The sequence below is a fragment of the Brassica rapa genome, chromosome A04 (genome assembly GCF_000309985.2).
Source record: "Brassica rapa cultivar Chiifu-401-42 chromosome A04, CAAS_Brap_v3.01, whole genome shotgun sequence".
NCBI lineage: Eukaryota > Viridiplantae > Streptophyta > Magnoliopsida > Brassicales > Brassicaceae > Brassica > Brassica rapa.
Window position 1 is genome coordinate 12,889,180 of NC_024798.2, and position 19,405 is coordinate 12,908,584.

The window sequence follows — 19,405 nt, forward strand, 5'->3', positions numbered from 1 at the left end:
CATTCATACCTTAAAAATAAGTGTGAGAAATGTGGTCATTTCGGCCATAAAAAATCAAGATGTCTGCAGTCTGAATCATTGGATCTGGGATTCACTGCATCTAATCAGGTTGTGAAAGAAGTGGGTCTAGCACCTACCGAAGCTGTTACTCCCGTTGCTGCTTATGATAAACCTTCAACATTACCTCTTACTAATACTCATGAGGAAGTAGCTTCTGATACTCCAACTCTTCCAAGTTCAGAAACAGAACCTGAAGCCACAACTCCATTTGAACTTGTTGCATCTGAAGCAACATCTCCTGCTGCTGCGTTTCAAAGCGTCATCCCTACCCTGCCTCCTGCTGTTGCAGCTGATGCAACTTCTCTTGCTGCGTTTCAAAGCGCCATCATCCGTACCCCACCTCCTGCTGTTGCATCTAATGCAACTTCCCCTGCTGCGTTTCAAAGCGCCATCCATACCCCATCTCATGGCTCATCTCCTGCTTTGGTAACTTTCTCTTCTACTTCTTCAGATTTAGTGACTGAGAATGTTGAAGGAGGTGTCTTTGGTAGCCATTTTGCTGCATTACATTCAGAGTTTTCAGGGTTTGAAATGGGAGATCCTTCTCAAAGGACTCGAGGAGGTCGACCAATTAAACCAACACAAAAAGTTCAAGAAATGCAGTGGACTTTAGTAGGAGGAAGAAAAAATAGAGGCCGTGGCGGTCGTGGCGGTCAAAGAGATCATAGACCTCCATTTTAAACGCCTCTAAATCTCAGGTTTCTGTCATCATGCTCCGTGCATGCATTGGAAAACTCCTATCTTAACCAACTACTAAGTTACTTTGTAACTTCTTCTATAATTTCTCATATATCTGTTTCAGATATATGTTTTCTCAATTGTAAGATGTTATTATCGAACAATTGTAAACCTTGGTTACTTTTATTTTAATGCATCAAATTTAGTCAAAAAAAAAAAAACATGTGCATTAGTGGCAGATTTTCCTGATACTTATCCTTTCCTGTCCAATGTTCATGTCTCAAGCTCAGTTATCATTCGTCTTAATGACACAAATTACTTGTTGTGGATAACGCAAGTAGAGTCTCTCTTGAGCAGCCATAAGCTTGTCAATGGACGTTATTAGGCTCCTCTGTTGGTCATCACCAGAAAAGTTGGAGAAGTGGTTCAACAAGTTGCAAACCCGGCCCATGAAACTTGGTTTTATACTGATCAGTTTGTCTAGTCATGGATTTTCAGAACATTGTCTGAAGAAACTCTTGGAAGCGTTTGTGCTCTTGAAACTTCGTGTGATCGAGGTCTGGAACGTCTGGGTTCCTCTTGCAAATATCTACAATCGCAGCTACGTCAGTCGTGAGTTTGAACTCAAAAGGAAGCTGCAACTTCTTTTCAAACAAGGCAAGTCATTCTTTGTCTATGTCGTTGAATACTCATCTCTTTGTGATCAATTGAGCTCCATAGGAAACCAGTAGATGAGTCTATGGAAATCTATGTTCTTCTGAAGGTCTTGGTGGTGATAATATGATCCTCCATCTTTCAAAGTTCCATGTCTCGCCTTCCAACCCTACCTTTACGGATGTTCTCTTTGAGATAAAAAGAAAAGGTATGATGCGTGTCTTCAGTCTTATGACAATACCTCTGTTTCCCCCCTTCTAAAGCATGCAAACCACTTCAAAAGCATGCAACTATTACCCCCCACCATTTCGAAAAACGAAAAAGACTTTTACCCTTTCTTCGTTTTTTTGTGTGTGACCCTTTCTTTCTTTGTTTAGAAAAAGGTGCTCAAAATAACACTAATTAATCGGTCTAATAGTAGATTAACACTATATTATTTACTTACTAAAATAACACATTTTTTTGTTAAAAGTCAAAAGGCGTAATATCCTACTATAATCATATGCAGTTATGTATTTTTCAATACCAAAAAGTAAAAATATTTTTTAAAATAATTACCTACTTAACTTCTCTAGTTTTTTTTTCTGACAAAGACTTAACTTCTCTAGTTGCTTGTATCAGTTTCTACAGTTACTTTTTGGTATACGGCCTATGTATTGGTCTGCGGTTAATTACTTGTCTTGTCTTGTCTTGCTTGCTTGCTTCTATCAGTTTATACCTTCACTTTGGTATACGGCCTATGTAATTGGAATATTCTAAACATATTAACGTAACATCCCGATTGTCGTGGAGAAACTTAAGAAAATTGATTTGGTTATCTATATCACCAAAATTGATTTATTTTTTTCATTACACATCCGTATAGAACCTCAGAATTAAGCGTGTTTGAGCTGGAGTAGTGGAAGGATGAGTGACCTATCGGAAAGTGATTTGCGATACCGTGCGAGTGAGGCTAAAGCACAAGAAAATGTCATAGGATGATTGCAGAGTCAGTAAACAATGATTTCAAGCCTTGGAAAAATTAATGCACCGGCCGTTGAAACGGGATGAGACCCACAGGTTAAGAGAGCGGGCGTGGGTGAGTGAGGAGTTGGAATGTGTGTTCAAGATCATCGAAAATACAGAGATTTATTATTTTTGTTTGAAACGTCACCTACTAAAAACAACATGATCGGAGCTGGATACTCCCGCGAGTGCCTCCAGGTATACGCCAACGTTCGCAAATCCAAATCCGCCATGGAGACGATCTTCAAGCAGCTGGGGATCGTGCAGCTAGGGATAGGCGACATTCAGCGCCTTGACTGGGAAGTTGTCGAAGTGAAGATCAGGATAACTCAAATCAACAAGCATTTAAGCATTCGTCACAACACATTTTCACTTAGCTTAATATCAGCTTTCATCCGCTGTTCTATGCACATCAAGACCTTAATCATATAGTGTGTTAAGCAACCCCTAGATGGATCTATAATTGTACCACTTGTGCTGAAAGCACTTTTAGATGCAACAGGAGACACTTGCATTGGAACTACATCTTTGGCCATTTCTTCTAGGATCGGGTACTTGGGTAGTTTAAGCCTTCACCAAAATTTTAATATAGTTAAGACTAAGTGATGGAATTTGATATCAACTTCAACAGTATTATTTACAGTATTGTTGGTGATTACATTTTTTTTTATTAGCGCCTGAAGAACTCATCCAAACATGATTTTGAGATTAGAAGTGATACACTAAATATGAATCTTTGCTACTGCCAAGTTAACAGTTGTGATTATAGTACTTTAGATTCAATCCAGAGGACCAGTCTACACTTTACTCTTATAAATCTCAATATCAAGCTAAGAAGAAAATGGTTTTCAATTCAATTGGTGGCGCAGAAAACAAGTAAACTAGAGGTTGATTCAATTTAACAAGAAGCTAGCCTAGGGTATTTCATTGGGTGTTGAGCGAGAGCCAAACAATTATTCAAGCGCGGTGCAGTGCTTTCTAGAACTCGGATCACTCAGCTGGAACACCCCACTGTCGTGGTGGTGATCTCTTTGCTGGTCGGTCCCATCATCTAACTGTCGTTGAGATGAGAAACGACTGCAAGCCTTAGAGGACAGGTCCGATCAGTTCACTTACTACCCTAATATCTACTTTCGCTGATTAGGGATACTAAGCTCATTCAATACATGTCAAGCTATCTCCTAAGCGGTTAGCTAGGCGATAAACTTAGGATCTAACATCAAGTGATCAGATTAATGAAAGCTTTATGAATAGTATGGATGAAGAATAATCAAGAATAGCTTATCTATGTTTAGCTCATATTTCAATACCCTAAAAACCCTAGGCGAGCTAGATCACTACTCAATCATGATGCAAGAAATCAAAGACATAGATCCTGAATGAAACTGCATAATAATAAGAGTAGTAAACAAGGGTTCAGAAGGTCTTCTCTATGAGAGAATGGATTCTTCTCCCTTACAAGTTGCAGATCGCAAAAGCTAATAGTTCTCTTGTAAAAACTAGCGTAAGAAATAAAATAGGATAGATGGCGTCTTTATATGGAGGCGCCAATAGGTAGAAAAGAAATTAGGGCAACAAGGCCTTAATTCCCGAAAATAGAAGCTTCCTTATTTGTCGGGAACAACCTCGGGATCACTCCGTCTGCTTGTTCTGCTAGAGAACAGTCTCGGGACTGTTCGTCTTGAGTGTTCTCCGCAAAATGCTCCAAAAGGACAGCTTCTCTTCAAGCATGCTCTCTTCATTCTTCTACCAACTCCAGACCTGTAAAAGATCAAAAAGGACTAGACTGACTCGGATTATGGACTCGAATCAATACAAAAACACCTATACAATGATGTGAAAAACACCATATATCAATTCCCCCAGACTTAGATCCTTGTTTGTCCTCGAACAAGCAAGTATCAAGAACAGGAGAAAAGTTTGAAAGTGTGGGAACTCGCTTATTCTCAGCAACCATACTCTTACCACAAATCTCTGAACCATACAAGCAGTTGATTAGAACCACACACACTTACTGGAAACCCCTGATCGCTGTTCACAGATCGGCTCCTTACTCTACATCTTGACCTGAAAAAGCGACACTTTCGAGACCAAACTCCATTTGTTCAATTAGAATTTTCGTGAGCTTCTTGTCATGGGCGCTACTCAGGGTGGACGGTCTAGGTATGGAACAAGCTTTTTAATGGTGGAGTTGAGAGTGTTTAGGGGTTACCGATTTCTTAGAGGATGCAGGATATCGCACAAAATGGCAAGAGAGAACGGATCCATTGATGTCCACAGCCTCTACTCGTTTTTGCTCTCTTTCGAACGGTTGCTCTCTGTTCTGGAACAGTCATCAGACTGCTCTGCTTGCCCCTTCTATGTTCTCCGAAAATTAGCCTGAACTCCTTCTTGGCTTTCCCAGTGGCTCATGTTCCCTCGAACTCATCTCCTTCTCCATCGTCAAATGCCAAAAACGAAAGGTAATAATTTTTTTTTTTTTTTTTTTTTTTTTTTTTTTTTTCAAATGGCATGAAAGTAGAGATGAGGTGACGAAGAAGGAGGTAGCATGTGATTTTGAGAAGGCCACTGGTGGATCTGATTCGCATCATTCTGCTATACTTGCACGATCCATTGGTCATGGAGCAGTTGGTCCCTTGATCTGCTTGTTCTCCTTTCTGATTGAATTTCTGCAGCAGTAACGAGTAAAGGCTGCGTTGATCCTTTCCTCTCCAACCTTTTTGCACATATCTGCACATATAACACTGAGAAACAAATGCCTGAAGTTGGAACGAAGGCTAAGGTACAAGGTGGGAACTAGCTAAAGATGAGCTAGCTACTCAGGAACAGCAAGATGGATAAAAAGGATAAGAAGTCCTGAGTATAGGTCTCGTTTCCCTGATCTAGTACCCATAACAAGAAGAATTAAAGTCCAGATTAGGTTCAGATATAGTGGAGTTGAGTCTACCCAGTGTAACCTGATCGGTGGAGAACTTCTGGAGTGTCAAATGAGATAAGTCAGGGTGTTCCAGGTCCATGTGTGGGTCTTTCATCACTGCTAAGGTCACTGAATAAGAAGGTTAAAGCACGAGGTGGTTAAGAAATCATCACAAAATAAGGTCCTGATTACCACAATAAGTTTGACTGGACTGACTCGATCCTAGGGACTGACTCAATAAAAACATGGAAATCGTACAGAGTTTCTCCCCCAGACTTACTTCACACCATCCCTGGTTGTGAAAATAAATCGGAGAAGGCTAAAACACACCAAACCAAAAACAAATAGCAGGGAAATAAATAGTTCAGATGGATAAAACAAGGGAATAGGAATAGTCCGTTTGGACTCAGTCTGAATCGCCGCTGCTGGAGTGGCCGGCTGTTCTCCGGTTCCTCGGAAGTCTCTCTTCTCTAGCTGAAGTGCCCGCTGGTTCTTTGCCTGGGCGCCTTGTTCCTTGCGTCGTCTGCTCATCCTGACTTCTGATGCAGCCTCCAGTGAGTGCTCTGAGGATCCTCTTCATGAGGCTGTTGTTTTTCTTCTGGGAGTCCACCATCCAACGTCTGTAGGCGTGGTCATCTGTAACATCCGTGAGGTCCTCTAGGTCGTAAGCACCATCAGCAGGTGGAGTTATGTCCTCCACATCATCCCCTGCCGCATTCTCATCTGGAATTGGCGCTCGGGGGTCGACGCACAAGTGTTCTGCGTTTGGCAAGAACACTATGTTATCCAAGGTTGTGAAATCTGTTAACCCTGGAAGAGGGAGCTTGCAGTAGAGAGTGATCCCGTCCTTGTCTGTGAACTTGTATGTGCTTTCGTCGCGCAGGATGTGGCACGTGATCAAATAGGCGGTGTCAATGTACTCAAGCTCAGGAACAACCGTGTAGGAATCCAGGTCGATGTTGAAGCGTTTGAACAAGGGTGTGAGAACACTGCCGCAGCGATCTTTCTTGTCTTCCGTTCGGACCATGGAATCCTTGCGCTCAGAGAGCATCGTGATGAGAAGGAATCCAGGGTTTGTTTTCACAGTCTGTATCGGTATGACTCTGTCTCTACGGATCTCATCCTCGAGGCCGGTGTATAGAACCTGCAGCTCTCCGTTTGTGACCTTGGAGGTGTGTTCCTTTGCGAATAGGATGTTCGAGACGATCTTGGCAATGATACGCAGAGTGGGGTTTCGGATTTGTGACTGATAAGCCTTGCGAGAAGTGAACTTCCCTGTCGCAATGAGATCCCAAAAGGCGTTTGCTGGCGCGAACTTTTTGTCAACTGAGACCTCTCTTGGCGTGTCTGCGATCTCGAGTAGTTCGTTTAGATCGTGGAGAGAGATGGAGCAGAACTTGCCGTCAGCCATGAAGGAGAAGTAGCAGTTCTCGTATGTTGGCGCAGTTGGGTTCTGGTAAGTAATCTGAGCTGTTGCGAGCAATTGCCGAACCAAATCTGGATAGAGAAGCGAGGCCCATGACATCGAGCGTCTCGAACACATCAGACTCGAGACCAAGAGCAGCTAAGGTCTCTGCGTGAGCAAATCGTGTGGGCAGGATCTCTGCTGCGAGAAGCCTGTTGTATCTTGCTGCGGACTCCTTGTCCCACCCCTCACAATTGTAGTCAAGGAGTTGTGGGTCATTGATGTTGATCGGTTGACCCTCAGCCTTGTTCGGCCATGGGTAGGAGGAAGGGACGTTCGCGGAGTGAGAAGGCGTGGCTGCTCCGCGAGAGGCCTTGAGTGCTTTAGGGTTCCTTGTTCTTGGAGGCATCTGCAAAACAAAGTCAATTTCCAAATTAGCCATGCTCAACGGTTGTTCAGAAACGATGGGACATTCCAATCTCTCAATTTTGCCCAAGTCCATCAATTTCTAACAACCTACAACTTCCATCAATTCCCAACACAATCGCAATCACTCAAGAACCCAAAATCTATAGCTACAATCTAAGAACCAATCGCTAAGCAAAAGGTAAGGAGGATTCGAGGAGACACTTCCAAACCGCGTTTTGGATGTGCGAAGGGGAAGGGGATCTGAGCGATTACCTTGATTGGATTGTTGTTCCTGCAAAACCAAACCGATCTCTAGAGGATCCAAGAGATTAGAGCAAAATCGATGAAGAAGAATATGAAATGTGAGTTTTCGATTTAGGGTTCTTTGAGGTTGGTTTGCGGCTCTAGATATAAGGGGGTGGTGAAGTTAGTGGGCCTTAAATAGGCCATTTCCCTTTTCCTCTTTTTTTTTTTTGTTCGAGCACTTACCTGGGAACAATCAGTGGAACAAACGCCGGAGTGTTCTGCTGAGAAGTGCTCGATTTTCTTCCTGCAAGTTAGTTTTTTTTTTTTTTTTTTTAGAAATAAAAGAAATATTTACACTCACCAGTGGGTTGCCTCCCACCAAGCGCTTCTTTTCAGTCACTAGCTTGACTTTTATGAGCCGATTAGGCTTGAAGGGGATCACTTAAGGGTATTTCTACACCTTCAGCGATTGTTGTATCAGCAAGGTAAGGCTTGAGGCGCTGCCCATTAACAACAAATTCTCCTCCTCTTGTGTCCAGCAACACGACAGCTCCATAGGGGCGAACCTCCTTGATGGTGAAAGGTCCTGACCATCTGGATTTTAGCTTTCCAGGGAACAGCTTAATCCTTGAGTTGAATAGTAAGACCTGATCATTCGGAGCAAAGCTTCTGCTGATGATCCGTTTGTCATGGAATGCCTTGGTTTTTTCTTTGTAGATTTTGGAGCTCTCATAGGCCAGATGCCTAATCTCTTCCAACTCATGGATCTGAATTGTTCGCCTCTCCTTAGCAGGTTTGATATCGAAGTTAAGCAGCTTAACAGCCCAAGCTGCCTTATACTCTAGCTCCACAGGTAGGTGACATGCCTTGCCATAGACCAGATGATAGGGAGTGGTCCCTAATGGGGTCTTATAGGCTGTTCTGTAGGCCCAGAGAGCGTCGTCAAGCTTGATGGACCAGTCCTTACGCGTGGTATTGACTGTTTTCTGCAGAATGTTCTTGATCTCTCTGTTGGAAATTTCCACTTGGCCACTCGTTTGAGGATGATAGGCGGTTGCAACCTTGTGTTTCACGCCGTTCTTGTTCAGTAATCCTTGGAACACTCTGTTGATGAAGTGAGTTCCACCATCGCTGATAACCACTCTAGGTACTCCAAATCTTGGAAAGATGATGGAGGTGAACATCTTGGTTACAACTCGTGCGTCGTTGGTCGGACTAGCAATTGCTTCTACCCACTTGGAGACATAGTCGACTGCAACCAGGATGTACTCGTTTTTGTGAGAAGGTGGGAAAGGTCCCATAAAATCTATCCCCCAGCAGTCGAACACCTCAACTTCCAATATGTAGTTCTGGGGCATCTCATTCCTTTTGCTGATACTGCCCATTCGCTGGCATGCATTGCATCTGGATATGAAAGCGTGAGCATCTCTGAACATTGTTGGCCACCAGAATCCCGCTTGGAGAATTTTGGAGACTGTTTTGAATGTGGCGAAATGTCCAGCGTAGGAAGATCCGTGGCAGTGGTGTAGGATCCCTGGAATTTCAGCCTCCGGAACACATCGTCTGAAGATCCCATCCTTGCATTGTCGGTATAGATAAGGCTCATCCCAGAAGTAGTGCCTTGCCTCTCTTAAGAATTTCCTCTTCTCGTTCCCCGTGAACTTCTGAGGCTCCTTTTCAGCAGCTAAGAAATTTGCAATCTCAGCAAACCACGGTAGATCAGGATATTGCTTCTGGATCGTTGCCACAAACTGCTCTAGTTGCGTAGAACAAGCTGTTTCTATGCGCATTGGTGGTTCCGTGTAGCAAAGACCAATCGCACTGACGTGTTCCACTGGTTGTTCTTCGTCAATCACTGTATCATCGTTTATTTTCATTCTGGAAAGGTGGTCCGCTACTCCATTTTCTACCCCCTTCTTGTCTTTATTTCCAGGTCAAATTCCTGAAGGAGGAGAATCCATCTCAGGAGCCGCGGTTTGGCATCTTTTTTCGTGAGCAGGTACTTGAGAGCTGCATGATCCGTGTGGACTATCACCTTAGACCCAACCAGATATGATCGGAACTTCTCAAAAGCATAGACGATGGCCAGGAGTTCCTTCTCTGTGGTGGCATACCTACATTGAGCTTCATCCAGTGTCTTGCTCGCGTAGTAGATCACATGGAGCTTCTTATCCTTCCGCTGTCCAAGCACTGCTCCCACTGCAAAGTCACTCGCGTCCGTCATGATCTCGAAAGGGAGGTCCCAGTCTGGGGGTTGGACAACCGGTGCACTGACAAGAGCTCCCTTGATCGTGTGAAATGAAGCTAAGCACTCGTTGTCGAAATCGAACTTTGTTTCCTTGCAGAGCAGTCTAGTGAGTGGTCTTGCGATTCTCGAGAAGTCCTGGATGAATCTTCTGTAAAAACCAGCATGTCCCAAAAAGCTTTTTATTCCCCTCACTGAAGTTGGGGGTTGCAGACTCATCATGATATCGATCTTTGCCTTGTCCACTTCGATGCCTTTTTCTGAAATCTTATGTCCTAGAACAATCCCATCTCTGACCATGAAATGGCATTTTTCCCAATTCAGCACGAGATGCTTCTCCTCGCATCGCTTCAGAACCCTGCACAAGTTTGACAAACAGACACTAAAGGAGCTCCCATAGACGCTGAAATCGTCCATGAAAACTTCCATTATGTCTTCAATTAGATCAGTGAAAATTGACATCATGCAGCGTTGAAAGGTCGCTGGAGCATTGCACAGCCCGAAAGGCATTCTCCTGTAGGCGTATGTTCCATAAGGACATGTGAACGTCGTCTTTTCTTGATCGTCTGGGTGGATGGGAATCTGAAAGAAACCTGAATAACCATCTAAAAAGCAATAGTAAGGGTGGTTAGCCAATCTTTCAAGCATTTGATCAATGAAGGGGAAGTGGAAAGTGATCCTTGCGAGTCGCAGCATTCAATTTACGGAAATCAATGCACATGCGATGACCAGTTACTGTTCTAGTAGGGATTAATTCATTCTTTTCATTTGTTATAACAGTGATCCCTCCTTTCTTAGGCACTACATGAACAGGACTAACCCACTTACTATCAGAAATCGCATAAATTACACCAGCTTCTAGAAGTTTCATTATCTCCTTCTTTACAACATCTTTCAGATTTGGGTTTAACCTCCTCTGATGTTCTACAGAAGTCATTGATTCATCTTCTAGGTGTATTCTATGCATGCACAGATCAGGTGAAATGCCAGGTATATCAGCTAGGGAATATCCTAATGCTTTTCGATATTTCCTAAGTTCGCATAAGAGAAGAGCAGTTTCAGCATTGTTCAGTCAGCATTTACGATTACTGGGTATGTAGAATTTGGTCCAAGAAATGCGTACCTGAGCCCCTTAGGGAGTGTTTTGAGCTCGACTTTTGGAGCTTTGGATTCACTCCACGGGTCATTGTTCCTACTTGGTGGAACAGGCGAGCTCGATGAGTCTGAGGCATTGTTCTCCCCCAGACTAAGATATGCCACTAATCTTTCCATGGTTCTGGCGGAGTCCAACATCTTGGCGTACCCATCAGCGTCGATGTTCTGGACATTCTGTTCTGCTTCAGCTCTAGTCAGAGCTAGTTCCAGCGGATCATCTATTAGGATCTCCTCAATCATCTGATCACTCGGTTCCAGCGGATCACCCTCCTCTTGGACAGTGAAGGTTTGTCCATCTAGCATAGGTTTCTTGAGCATCTGATTCATCTCGAACCTCATCACAATGTCTCCTAGGTGGAGATCGATTTTTCCCTGTCGCACATCTATGATAGCTCCGACAGTGCATAGGAATGGTCTGCCTAGGATCAGAGGATCCTTTGATTCTTCCTCAAGTTCCAGAACAACGAAATCGGCAGGGACAAGTGTGTTCCCAACCAGAACCTGGATATCCTCGATAATTCCGACTGGAGATTTCACTGATCGATCAGCAAACACTAGGGACATCCTGGTAGGTTTGAAATCTGTGAATCCTAGGCGCTTAGCCACAGAGTACGGCATGAGGTTGATGCTTGATCCCAGATCGACTAGCGAACACGAGAAGACTGTTCTCCCTATTTGGATGGAAAGGACAAATTTTCCAGGATCACCTAGCTTCTTGATCCTTTTGTTCTGGAGAACAGCGCTGCACTCTTTAGAGACTACCATGAACTCACTGTCATCGGTTATCTTTCCAGAAATTAGTCCTTTCACAAAGCTACTCATGGATGGCATCATCTGGATTGCACTCATGAGAGGGAGTCTGACTGTTAAGTCTTCCAGCATCTTCCTACATTTCATCTCCTCCTTGTCCTTGCGTGTGGCCTTAGCAGGAACAGGGTACGGAACCTTTGGCACATAGTCACGGGTGGGAACAGGTTCTGCCGCTGGCCGAACAACCACAGTAGGCTGCTCTGTAGTGGTCGGAGTATGTTTAACAGGAAGCTCTGCTTCTTCCTCGTCTGCTGGTGCGGTTACAGGTGGCTGTTCTGATTCTTTCTGCTTCCCCTTTTCAGCTGTTGTGAATCTCTTGGGTGCCAGATCAGTTAACTGCTTCCCACTCCTAAGCGCGACTGCATTACACTCCTTGGGATTTTTATCTGTTTTTCCAGGAAGAGTGCCTTGCTGTCTCTTCACACTCTCAGCAGTCTGAGCAATCTGAATATCCATCTGCCTCATATGGCTCGAGACATTATCATATTTGGCACTCAGGTCATTGAACATGTGATTCATTCGGGTATTGATGTCGTTTGTGACCTGATTCAGTGCTTTTCCCTGAATCTGTTGTCCTTGGAGCAGCTGGCTCATCATATTGGCAAGACTCTTCATCTCGTCTTGTGGAGCAGTTTGAGCAGGCTGTGCAGGCTGCTGGTTAGTCGGTTGTTTCTGGTTGTGGAACTGAGTATTCTGAGCTGGGCTGAGGACAAAGGTTCTTCCTTGATTTCCATACCCCCGTTGGTAGCCACTGTTCTGAACCTGGTTGCCTTGAGCATTTTCTGTGTTACCATCGGGTTTAGGGTTGTTGAACAGGTGGGGGTTGTTCCTCACGTTAGGGTTCGGGTGATAGTTTTTAAACTGCCATCCTTGCCCATTCACATAGCTAACCTCATGGTGGTCCTCAGTCGCCTGGTCCGCTTCTGATGTAGCGTCTATGGTTCCTTTATCCTGAGGAGACTCTTCCATGATGAAGACATGGTTCTGATTACTCTTAATCAGCTGATCGACCTTGGCAGAGAGCTCATCTATTTTGCTATTGTCGATGCTGTTCACCTTTTGGGTGCGGTCTGTCTCTCGGTTGCTGTCAGCTGAGCTTGAGGCCATGTTCTCAATTAGCGCGAAAGCGCCTTGAGTGGATTGGGTCATGAAATCTCCATTACTGGCTGAGTTTAAAGCATTCCTGTACTCCCAACCTACTCCATCGTAGAAAACTCCGAGTAGATAATCTTCTTCAAAACCATGATGTGGGCACTCTCTGCGATAGACGTTGAATCGCTCCCATGCGTCGCAGAACGGCTCATCTACCAGCTGTTTAAAGGTGGCGATCTTCTGTCTCAGAGCTGCCGTCTTTGATTTCGTGTAGAAGTGGCTCAAGAAAGCGGATCTGACTTGTTCCCATGTGGTGAGCGATCCAGTTGGTAGGGAATCTAGCCAGCGAGCAGCCTTCCCATCGAGAGAGAAAGGGAACAAAGTACACTTGATGTAATCTGGTGGTACTCCATTCGCCTTAGTGAACCCACACATCTTCTCAAAATTTTCAATGTGGTCCATCGGTATTTCTGCAGGAAGTCCGTTGAAGATCTTCCTCTGCACCAGACCTATCAAGGCGGGCTTGATCTCAAAGTCTTGTCTAGTGCAAGGTGGAGGGTTGATGGCGGATCGCGTAGCAGGTAGATTACGCAAGAGATTCCTTTGGCCAATCTGATCAACTTCCTCCGGTGCATTCCGTTGGTTTGCAGCGTTCGCTTGGATAGTTTGCTGCATCTGCTGCATCTGTTGTTGCATGAGTGCAAACGCAGCAGTAAGATCATCCTGATGATCACCCATGTTGGTGCTTGTAGGTCTAGGCAGTTGACGGTTCTGACGTTCTAATCTCGCTAGTTCTTCGTTGGTAAGCTGATGCAATGGTCCTTGGGCGTTGCTCCGAGTATGTCTACTGGTCATGCACCTGGATCATTAGCTGTGACAAAGAAACAGAGGCGAGTTAGATATCTTAGACTTAAAATGAAACCAAAAGTAGAGGTAAAAAAATCTGGTCCCCGTCGCAACGGCGCCAAAACTTGATACACTAAATATGAATCTTTGCTACTGCCAAGTTAACAGTTGTGATTATAGTACTTTAGATTCAATCCAGAGGACCAGTCTACACTTTACTCTTATAAATCTCAATATCAAGCTAAGAAGAAAATGGTTTTCAATTCAATTGGTGGCGCAGAAAACAAGTAAACTAGAGGTTGATTCAATTTAACAAGAAGCTAGCCTAGGGTATTTCATTGGGTGTTGAGCGAGAGCCAAACAATTATTCAAGCGCGGTGCAGTGCTTTCTAGAACTCGGATCACTCAGCTGGAACACCCCACTGTCGTGGTGGTGATCTCTTTGCTGGTCGGTCCCATCATCTAACTGTCGTTGAGATGAGAAACGACTGCAAGCCTTAGAGGACAGGTCCGATCAGTTCACTTACTACCCTAATATCTACTTTCGCTGATTAGGGATACTAAGCTCATTCAATACATGTCAAGCTATCTCCTAAGCGGTTAGCTAGGCGATAAACTTAGGATCTAACATCAAGTGATCAGATTAATGAAAGCTTTATGAATAGTATGGATGAAGAATAATCAAGAATAGCTTATCTATGTTTAGCTCATATTTCAATACCCTAAAAACCCTAGGCGAGCTAGATCACTACTCAATCATGATGCAAGAAATCAAAGACATAGATCCTGAATGAAACTGCATAATAATAAGAGTAGTAAACAAGGGTTCAGAAGGTCTTCTCTATGAGAGAATGGATTCTTCTCCCTTACAAGTTGCAGATCGCAAAAGCTAATAGTTCTCTTGTAAAAAACTAGCGTAAGAAATAAAATAGGATAGATGGCGTCTTTATATGGAGGCGCCAATAGGTAGAAAAGAAATTAGGGCAACAAGGCCTTAATTCCCGAAAATAGAAGCTTCCTTATTTGTCGGGAACAACCTCGGGATCACTCCGTATGTTTGTTCTGCTAGAGAACAGTCTCGGGACTGTTCGTCTTGAGTGTTCTCCGCAAAATGCTCCAAAAGGACAGCTTCTCTTCAAGCATGCTCTCTTCATTCTTCTACCAACTCCAGACCTGTAAAAGATCAAAAAGGACTAGACTGACTCGGATTATGGACTCGAATCAATACAAAAACACCTATACAATGATGTGAAAAACACCATATATCAAGAAGCTTCGTATGTTATTGCCTGGAGCCTCTCCGTTTGCTTCCAAAACGTTTTAGGATTCCAACCTTGTTGGAAAACGAGGATGGGATGAGATTTTGCGTACAAAATGCATGCATAATCTTCTGCACTGCCTCTGGTGCTTCTCAAATGACCGTTGAAAGGACAGGATCTATAGAACTACTTGTAGTTGACGAGGCAGCTCAACTTAAAGAATGTGAATCAGTTGCTGCATTGCAACTTCAGGGCCTGCGCCATGTTGTTCTAATAGGTGATGAGCTTCAGCTACCAGCTATGGTACAAAGCGAGGTACTCTTCTTCTTATTCCAAGCAATATATATAGACTTGTGACTATGTTTACATATACATAACAAAGGATGGTACTGAGCATAGGCAAATGAAGCATTAGTCATTGGAGAGAAAATGTAAAAGCCCCGATAGCAAAATCTGGTGTGGTACGGATTTAAACTCGGGTCCTTTAGGGATCTACGGAACGCCTTGACACCAAAGATGGTCGGAGTCTTACTTAAGTTTGATTCAATATTAATACCAGAAACAATTGCATTTTGAAAGCAAGATGATACCAAGCACTTGTTGAGCTGTAAGACAACGCTTTGGGTCAGGATGAAGCATCTTCCTGCTTAACTCAAGCATCTTGGCTAAGAAGCCAAGATAAAGAAAGCATTACCTGGTTTGAAGAAAACAGAGAGACCAAAATCAATGGTCTTCAAAGATGCAGTTTCCATTTTGTTTGCAAACAAGAAGTTCTCAGGTTTTAAGTCTCTATGCATTACAACATATGCTTATGGCACATCTGAAACCAACATGGAAACACACATCATGAGAAATAACAAATACGTGCCTCTCAAGCAATGTTTATAGATCAATAATGTCATCAAAAAACCTAACGAACCTGAACAACTTCCATGATAGTCTTAACAACCGAAGAAGAAAGCCAACAAACTCGGTCAAACACGTGTCAAAAGACTAACAACATATGATCAACCACAAATTGTTCTCTACTGCTCCACCTCCAAGTAGCGCACAAACACATACAAAAATCACAACAAACACTAGATATTTGGAACAAACCAAATATACAAAACAAGATGTAGATATTTAGAACAAACCAAATATACAAAACCGCAATAGTATTGAGTAAAGTAGTATTATTATCAATACAACAATAAGAATTGTGTCGTTCTAAAAAAATTAAAATACAATAAAAATAACAAAAAAGTCTAAATATATAGAATTTTCAGCCGTCATCACCATTCACCGCGCCGCCGCTGTCACTACCTCCTCCACCACCACCACAACCATCTCCGTACTCCCCAACTCCTCCACCTCTACCTTCTCCACCATCTCCTCCTCCTCGCGTTCGTAAGTATGGACACGACTAACTCCGCCTCCTCCACCACTACCACCCCTGGCTACGTTCCATGTAGACCAACAACCCTCTGTAATCATCACCGCAAAATAAACAACCCATAGAATAAAGTAAATAATAAAAGGGTCGATCATATCTCTAAAATAGGAAAACCAGTTTGAGCAGAACGAAAACAAATTAATAAGAACGCAGAATATGTTTTCTTTCATAACCAACACAATCATTGCTCTTATTTATACTTGTTATCTATTTACCTATTTGACCTGGGATAAGAAATTTAGATAAACCTAAAGATGTTAATTAAACAGGGCTAAAAGTTAAATAGGCCTGCAGGTCCGATCCATCAAAATAAATATAAGTCCTAATTATAATTTAACAAACACCCATAACTTATAAGATCAAAACTCAGGGGGGGCTTATTGAATTAGGTATTTGAAAGAATTCTAGTTTTTTTAGCAAATCTTACCTTATTAGTATTTATAAAATTTTTTATAAATCCATAGTTATTGAACTTATCATTTGTATAAATCCCATTAAATCACCCCTTATTTGGAAATTGGAATTTCATAAATAATATTTATCAAGAATTATTTTGGATTATCTAAAAAATATTTTGTACTGACAATTCAGTTAGAGAAAATACCACCTAATGAGATGGTATTTCACAAAAATAAAAAAGGGATTTCATTCTCTTCGTTTCATCATCCGTAAAAGATTACGAATGCGACTAGATGTAGTTCTATCAGCCTATGTGATCCCATAAAGCCGTGCTATCACCACCGACTATCGTCATCCCCAACCACTGTCCATAAAAACTAGTCGCATACGTTTTCACCACGTACGTCGGTTCCTGGACCCACTGCTAGATATACACTTGACATGGTTGGGTTCTGTTCTTTTAACAAATTTTGTTTACTTGATCTGATGATGATTCAAACGGAGAATTATTCAACTGTGATAACTCAAAAGCTGATAAGTATTATTTATGTAGAGAGGCTCTCTCGTCGACGTAGTTCCATTTGAAGTTTGAGTGATGTGGATGTGTCAAAGGGAAGACATGAATGTTCAGTGCCTTCCAACTTGTCATGTTATATGTTACAGTATTATTTAGTGTGATGATGAAATGCGTATCATCACACTAAATAATCTCAAATTACGGCTTGTATTGAATAAATGGGGATTAAACTGAATTCTCATCTTATTTTATATTAGTAGTCTTAAGTTTGTTTATATTGGTGATTTAGATATAAAATATATCATCAAAACTCTTGCTGATTCAGATGATTTGAACGTCGCCATGATTCCTGGTCAGTTACCACATGCAATATGCAATATAATGTATTTGCGATGGAAGATTTTTTTTTTTAAAAAAGATCTCTAATAAAGTGAATATTTGAAGAGTTCAAATTTTCACGGCAATATGATTATCTCCAGAAAAAAAGTTTATAAGACTTAACATGGTCATCACCAGAAAAGTTTGAGAAGTGGTTCAACAAGTTGCAAACCCGGCCCATGAAACTTGGTTTTATACTGATCAGTTTGTCTAGTCATGGATTTTCAGAACATTGTCTGAAGAAACTCTTGGAAGCGTTTGTGCTCTTGAAACTTCGTGTGATCGAGGTCTGGAACGTCTGGGTTCCTCTTGCAAATATCTACAATCGCAGCTACGTCAGTCGTGAGTTTGAACTCAAAAGGAAGCTGCAACTTCTTTTCAAACAAGGCAAGTCATTCTTTGTCTATGTCGTTGAATACTCATCTCTTTGTGATCAATTGAGCTCCATAGGAAACCAGTAGATGCGTCTATGGAAATCTATGTTCTTCTGAAGGTCTTGGTGGTGATAATATGATCCTCCATCTTTCAAAGTTCCATGTCTCGCCTTCCAACCCTACCTTTACGGATGTTCTCTTTGAGATAAAAAGAAAAGGTATGATGCGTGTCTTCAGTCTTATGACAATACCTCTGTTTCCCCCCCCTTCTAAAGCATGCAAACCACTTCAAAAGCATGCAACTATTACCCCCCACCATTTCGAAAAACGAAAAAGACTTTTACCCTTTCTTCGTTTTTTTGTGTGTGACCCTTTCTTTCTTTGTTTAGAAAAAGGTGCTCAAAATAACACTAATTAATCGGTCTAATAGTAGATTAACACTATATTATTTACTTACTAAAATAACACATTTTTTTGTTAAAAGTCAAAAGGCGTAATATCCTACTATAATCATATGCAGTTATGTATTTTTCAATACCAAAAAGTAAAAATATTTTTTAAAATAATTACCTACTTAACTTCTCTAGTTTTTTTTTCTGACAAAGACTTAACTTCTCTAGTTGCTTGTATCAGTTTCTACAGTTACTTTTTGGTATACGGCCTATGTATTGGTCTGCGGTTAATTACTTGTCTTGTCTTGTCTTGCTTGCTTGCTTCTATCAGTTTATACCTTCACTTTGGTATACGGCCTATGTAATTGGAATATTCTAAACATATTAACGTAACATCCCGATTGTCATGGAGAAACTTAAGAAAATTGATTTGGTTATCTATATCACCAAAATTGATTTATTTTTTTCATCACACATCCGTTTAGAACCTCAGAATTAAGCGTGTTTGAGCTGGAGTAGTGGAAGGATGAGTGACCTATCGGAAAGTGATTCGCGATACCGTGCGAGTGAGGCTAAAGCACAAGAAAATGTCATGGAGTAATTGCAGGGTCAGTAAACAATGATTTCAAGCCTTGAAAAAATTAATGCACCGGCTGTTGGAACGGGATGAACCCACGGGCCAAGAGAGCTGGCGTGGATGATCCATTAGTCGTGGACGGTCGGGGTGTTTCAAATGATATCAGAGTCGGGTTAGCCATCTCGGTTCTGATCTGAGAGGCGTCTTGAGACCGGTCATGGGGCGCAACGAGAGCGTTGCGTTTTTTGAGAATGGGTGAATTGTAACATCTCGATTGTGATATATGGAAAGACTTAAGAGAATTGATTTGGCTACCTATGTCACCAAAGTTGACTTACCTTTTCCGTCACACATCCGTTTAGAATTCCAGAGTTAAGCGTGTTTAATCTGGAGTAGTTGAAGGGTGGATGACCTATCGGGAAGTGATTTGCGATATCTTACGAGTCAGGCCAAAGCACGGAGAAAGGTCATGTGGTGATTGCATGTTCAGTAAACAATGATTTCAAAGTTTGGAAAAAGTAACGCACCGACCGTTGGAATGGGATGGGATCGA

The 19,405-nt window shown here is 42.3% G+C and overlaps 1 non-coding gene across 1 annotated transcript; it reads left to right on the forward strand.

Annotated features, from left to right (window-relative positions):
* Window positions 1–12,820: 12,820 nt before the first annotated feature.
* Window positions 12,821–12,927, forward strand: LOC117133863. Its single transcript, XR_004457904.1, has one exon. It is a non-coding gene; the product is annotated as a small nucleolar RNA R71 (small nucleolar RNA).
* Window positions 12,928–19,405: the final 6,478 nt, after the last annotated feature.